The following is a 5,733-nucleotide window of genomic DNA, read 5'->3' as shown; positions in this document are numbered from 1 at the left end:
CACTAACACCATTTATATACCTATTTTAAAAATGAATTATATTAAAATCAAAATTAGACTTCTGATTTTTGGTATAATTTAGAAGAGGGGAGAGGGGTGGTTTTTAGTTTTTTTATATAAATGAGTGGAATGTGTAGCAGAGAACGGAGGGCAGTTCTCATGGCGGCGTTGCAGGGGCTTAAATTCCGTGCCATTATTGCCAAGAACTGAAAGGATAGAGAAAACCATCCTTGTTTAGTTTATTTTATTTAGCCCTAAAACAAAAATCTCAAGTATTTTTCATTTTTAACCTCTAAAAAATATAGCCAAAAATCGTAGAAGAAAAAACAGGCTCTGTACTTAAAAATCTAGGCGCTCCAGAGGTCAGAAACAACAAAGATCGGGTCTAAACGAAACACTCATAGACTAACAGTGGTCTTTAAAACTCACCAGAAAAAGCTTCCTCCATTGAAACACCAGCTCAGCACGATAGTGATCTGGGTGGGTGAGAGTGGGAGACACTAAATAGGGTGTTTCTGCTATGGATTTTTGGCCCAATTGAGGAGGCTTTCAGATTTCGGGTGTAACAAATGGCCGGCTTATTCTATCTAGGCAGACGAAGGAGTAGCAGCAGCTGCCAACAGACAAGAAGGAGAACATAAAGAAGAGAGTCTATATTTGTATAGAAACGAGGAGATCTACAACAACAACAAAGGGTTTGAGATATGGCCGCAGTATTATTACCAACAACAGCAAAACATAAACAACTACTCGTTTGGAGCGGGTACCAGTCGAAGAACCACTGGGTTTAACTTATCCGATGAGTCGTCTTCGAGATCAGCAGGGTTCACGGTCATGAGACAAGGAGGGATGAACTGCCAGGATTGTGGGAACCAAGCTAAGAAAGATTGTGCTCATTTGAGATGCAGGACTTGTTGCAAAAACGGAGGGTTTCAGTGCCAAACGCACGTCAAGAGTACTTGGGTTCCTGCTGCTAAAAGGCGGGAGAGGCAACAACAACTCGCTGCTTTGCAACAAGCACAGCCACAGCACACCAGCAAAATCAACAACAGCAACAGTTTCGAGGAGAGATCCCCAAAAGGCAGAGAGAGAATCAAGTTGTTCCCTCTCTTGCGTGCACTCGTTATCCCCCACCACATCAGGTAAAACTTGTAGTTTACAATACAAACAAAGATGAAGAATCAAAGAAAGATTAATGGGTTCCTTTGAAATGAAATTATCCTAGATATAGGTCTAGGATGGTGAATTTTCAAGAACCCTGTGTTGCTAACTTAAGCTAGACAACTTTAATTTCTTGTAGTAATATTTTTGAGGAATCGATTCCCTTAAGACCGTATCATTTGCGTGTGAGCAAGTCCACCTCCATAGTCACCCGACCACTTACCTGCTACTTTTTCTTTTCTTTTATTCTTCTTTTCCATTATTTCCGCCACTGTTTGCTGGTAAAACTGACGAAGAATTCCCAAAATATTCGGAAATAATTCAAAGAAAGTCTCTCTTTCTGCTTTTCTTTTCATTTTATTAACTTCGCTTTGTTAAGTTTTTTACACTATGAAAAAATTAGGGTTGGAACTGGGCCAATTCCCTCCCGAAGTGAGTTCACAAGCAGTGTTCCGCAGTGTGAAAGTAAGCGCTATAGACGACGTAGACGAGGAGTTCGCTTATCAAACGGCCGTGAACATCGCTGGACATGTGTTCAAAGGAATTCTCTACGATCAAGGCCCCGAAAATCTTTACACCGGTGGCGGTGAAAGCTCTCAGCAACTTAATCTAATGACAGCAGCTGCTACTACAGCAGCAACCACGACGACCCCAGCTTCTACTTCGAGCATTCCAGGCACGAATATGCTTGACCCTTCGGTCTACCCTGCTCCACTCAACGCTTTCATTGCTGGTACGCATTTCTTCTCACCTCCAAGGTCTTGATTTACGGGCCAATTTCTCTCTCTCTCTCTCGGTGTAGAAGATCATTCCTTTTAACAGAAACCTTTCACTTGTCAGATTCATCGTTTAATTATTGGTGTTTTTCAGTAGCTACTAGTATGTTAAATGTTAACACTCACCGAACTAGACAGCATATAATTTAAATAAGAATAGAAACTGAGGATACATATGAATTGGGGGATGTTGGTTTTTGTTTTCTAATTTCAATTTAGATTTTCAATAACTTTTTTATACGATCGATGAGTAGCACTCGTTTACTTTTATTTATTTTTTGTTTCGATTTGAGGGTGCAAAATTAGTTTAGCATGTGGATGTGCGCTTTATTTTTTGTTTCTTGCTTGCTTTGTTGGGTTGTTGATTCATCTTGAATCTGCTTGCAAAGGAATGGAACGAGAAAATTAAGTTTCGTGTAGTGCAGACACGAAGAGTTATCAAAACCCTTTCTCTTTAATTTAAGTATGTACATGTTGCGGATTCATAAATATTTTTAAGAGTGAATACACATGTTAACACTATAAAGTTTTGAATAGATTGATACAAATAAAATTTTAAGGTTGACACTATCCATAAAATAGGTAATTAATTGAAGAAAAATTGAATTTCAAAATAAACATGTACTTATCTTCTAGAAATGTGGATCCACCGTTGTATATATTTTTGCATACATTCACATGTTTTCTATACGTATAAACGTATTAAGCATTTATATCAGCCATTTATCTCTGGAAAAGAATTCAAAATTGAGCCAGTTGAATAGGACGTGCATGGGGTTATGACCCTCTAATGGAAAGCATACCTTTCCTGATAAATTTTAATGCTTCACTGCAATCATATGCATGTGATTTATAGTCTGAGACTGATGATGGTAGGCTAAGGTACGTAAGGTGTTAATGGATATCTATAGAGATGCTTCTGTTGGGTAGACTTCTAGAATTATCACATGGAGAAGAACACAAGAAACTCAAAGCTCAAGTAACTTTTCTAAGATTTGTAGCTTCTGATTCTAAAACATGTGCTCTGATCATTGGATCTTGAAGATATTGCACATCTTTTAAACTACCAACTCTTCTTATGTCGATGTTGTTTTCGTTCCTTTAATAAGTTTCAGTTAGGGTTTTATAGAAGATAAGCAAGGTTAGCATGAATGCCAATAGAAGTATCAACAGATGCATAAGTTTATGTTAGGCGAAGATCTTCTAAAATTTTAAAGGAGAATAAATTTAGAAAATTATAGGATAATGTAAACATATTATTAATAAAATATATTTAAAATATATAATAATTTAAATTTTTTAAAAGGATAAATATCTTCAACCGTCCCACGAACCTCGATCCATCCTTGAATGGAAGATCTTTTCCTCCATATATTTTCATAGGGAAAAGAACAAGAACAATAAAAAAATCATGGTATTTGTTGGGATAATAAGATGGGCATAATGCTTAAATAAATGCATCATATTGCTTAGATTAACTTCAATTTTTTAGATTATTATAATAATATTTTAGGTTTTTGAAAGTGTTTAAATAAAATTGTTATTTAATGCAATATCATAGATCTTAGTTAATGTACTAGTACCATTAATTTGCAAAATTCAATCAGGCAAGGCAATGTACGGAATTTAATATAAAGGGAAGGGTGCCCCTTCCTTTACCTTAATAACACGAAATATTTATGATCAGTGGTTTTAGATCCCAAGGTCATTTCCTAACCATAAAAGCTGCCAAACTAAATTGATTATGTGCCCTAGAATTATTTTACCAATTCAATTCATTGACAAATAAAATTATGAATTTGGCATTTTTACAAGTGGCTACCTGTTATCAATTAATTTTAATTAATTTATTGTCTTTGAAGCCAATTTGATCTATAATGGATATGACTCTATTAATGAAGTTATTACATCTTTGCTATCATCGTTAATTTTTTTTTTCTTTTAGGTTTTTTGCTGCATTCTTAAGAATTATATATCCTCATAGATTTTGTCCAAATGTTTTTTAGGTTTAATATAACACTATAATCATTTATCTTAAAAAAACTCACTACTTAGTATCGGTTAAAGATTGCATTATAATAAAGATACAATATATGTATATCTTTTAAAATGGACTTAATTAAAAAGAAATTAGTGATCAAATTATACCTCTTTTTTTTTTTTGGTAAAAGATATATATTCAAAACCGAAACATACAAAGGGAAGATAATATTATATGTCTCGTTGAAAATTCCTCCTAAATCTAGTAGGAGGGAAAAAGTACACATAATAATATCAATACAAGGAAAACAAATGAAAAAGCAAAGGAGAGCAGCTCTAACCAACCGCAAGAAAGATGAAGCTAAATCGCTGATGATCTTCAACAATGTCATCTGTATTGAAGGCAATAAAGCAGCAGGTGGATCAGTAAAGAGAATAGGACACAAACTATTATTCCTAACACTTTTCGCTAAAGCATCGGCGATCTTGTTACCATCACGACGCACATGTAGAATTTTAATGATCCATTGGAGTTGACGGAGACTCGAGAATAATTATTAGGTTCTAATTTTTTATTAAAATAGAAATTTAATGTTTTTAAAGTTATTATTTAAGGTGCATGATCATTCACGTTTGCTAAAGATATTATTTAATTAGTGTTCGACACACGTAATATTTTTTAGTTTTTTGGAATTTTATTACTTGAAAATCTTGAAATATTAATTTTCTAAAAAACCCTAAAATCCTTAAATTATCTAAAATTCTCTAAATCTATAAATTTTATGTGTTGTTTAATAAATCACCACCAGTAGTCCCTTCTATCACTTTACTCCCACTGAGCGGAGGTCAACCTTTATCGTCGCATATCGTCCCTAAATCTCATCGTATAAAATTATTTTTTACAACAAGCGTCGTCATCGGCACAACTATACTGCTGTATGAACTAATGTTGAGCCGCATGAACCTCCAACCATCGCTTGATCTTTGATTTTTAAGGGAATTTAAGGATTAAGGGTTAGAGATTTGAGAAATTAAAAAATTAGATTTTTTTATCGAAACCTTAAAATTTAGTATTTTTAATTAATATTAATGATAAATTAATGTCATGTGTCAAGTAATCATCAATTAACGAACTTTTTAAATGTCATTGAAGGGATGGTCTTAAAATGATAATAAAATAAAACTTTAAACACCTTAAATAATAACGAAACAAACATTAGACACACACTTTACAAAAGACTTTAAATACTTGATATAAACAAGAAGTATAATTTAAATATTTATTTTTTAATTAAAATTTTAAAATATGATATAACTTTTATATACAATAACATCCTAACATTTATTTTAATTAAGAAATAGTATATGATTGGATTGGATAGGTGATCAAATTCATTTTTAGTGATTAACCTTTTGTGGGATGGGAAATTTTTGTAACGTTGATCCTAGTGAATGACACCAGCCTGAGATGATATTCGCATGCTTTGGTAGCTCATTGACACGACTTGGAGCTGACTCTCATCATCATGAATTAGATGCATCCCAAGAATATGGTACCTAGTTCTTCATTCATAAGATTTCCGTTGCACCCATAAGCCCGGAAAAAAATATTTTAGGATATGAGTGATCTAATTAAGAAAATATCTAAAATATATAATAATTTAAATTTTTTAAAGGAATGATAATTCTATCCGCCTCCCTTCTGTTCATCCATGTCCGTCTCTTAATTGGCATAATTAGAAAGCAGGATGGATGAATTGGTTAATGATTATCCAGCTTAATCATGATCTCTGGTTTAGGGGCAAGAATTAAATCA

General features: G+C 33.6%; 1 pseudogene; it reads left to right on the top strand.

Annotated features, from left to right (window-relative positions):
• Window positions 1-554: 554 nt before the first annotated feature.
• On the top strand, window positions 555-2,185 carry LOC120183641 (annotated as a pseudogene).
• Window positions 2,186-5,733: the final 3,548 nt, after the last annotated feature.

Source organism: Hibiscus syriacus, unplaced genomic scaffold (genome assembly GCF_006381635.1).
Source record: "Hibiscus syriacus cultivar Baekdansim isolate YM2019G1 unplaced genomic scaffold, ASM638163v2 tig00003725_pilon, whole genome shotgun sequence".
In the NCBI taxonomy this organism is placed as follows: Eukaryota; Viridiplantae; Streptophyta; class Magnoliopsida; order Malvales; family Malvaceae; genus Hibiscus; species Hibiscus syriacus.
Note: the sequence above shows the minus strand (reverse complement) of the source record. Positions and strands in the feature narration are given on the sequence as shown.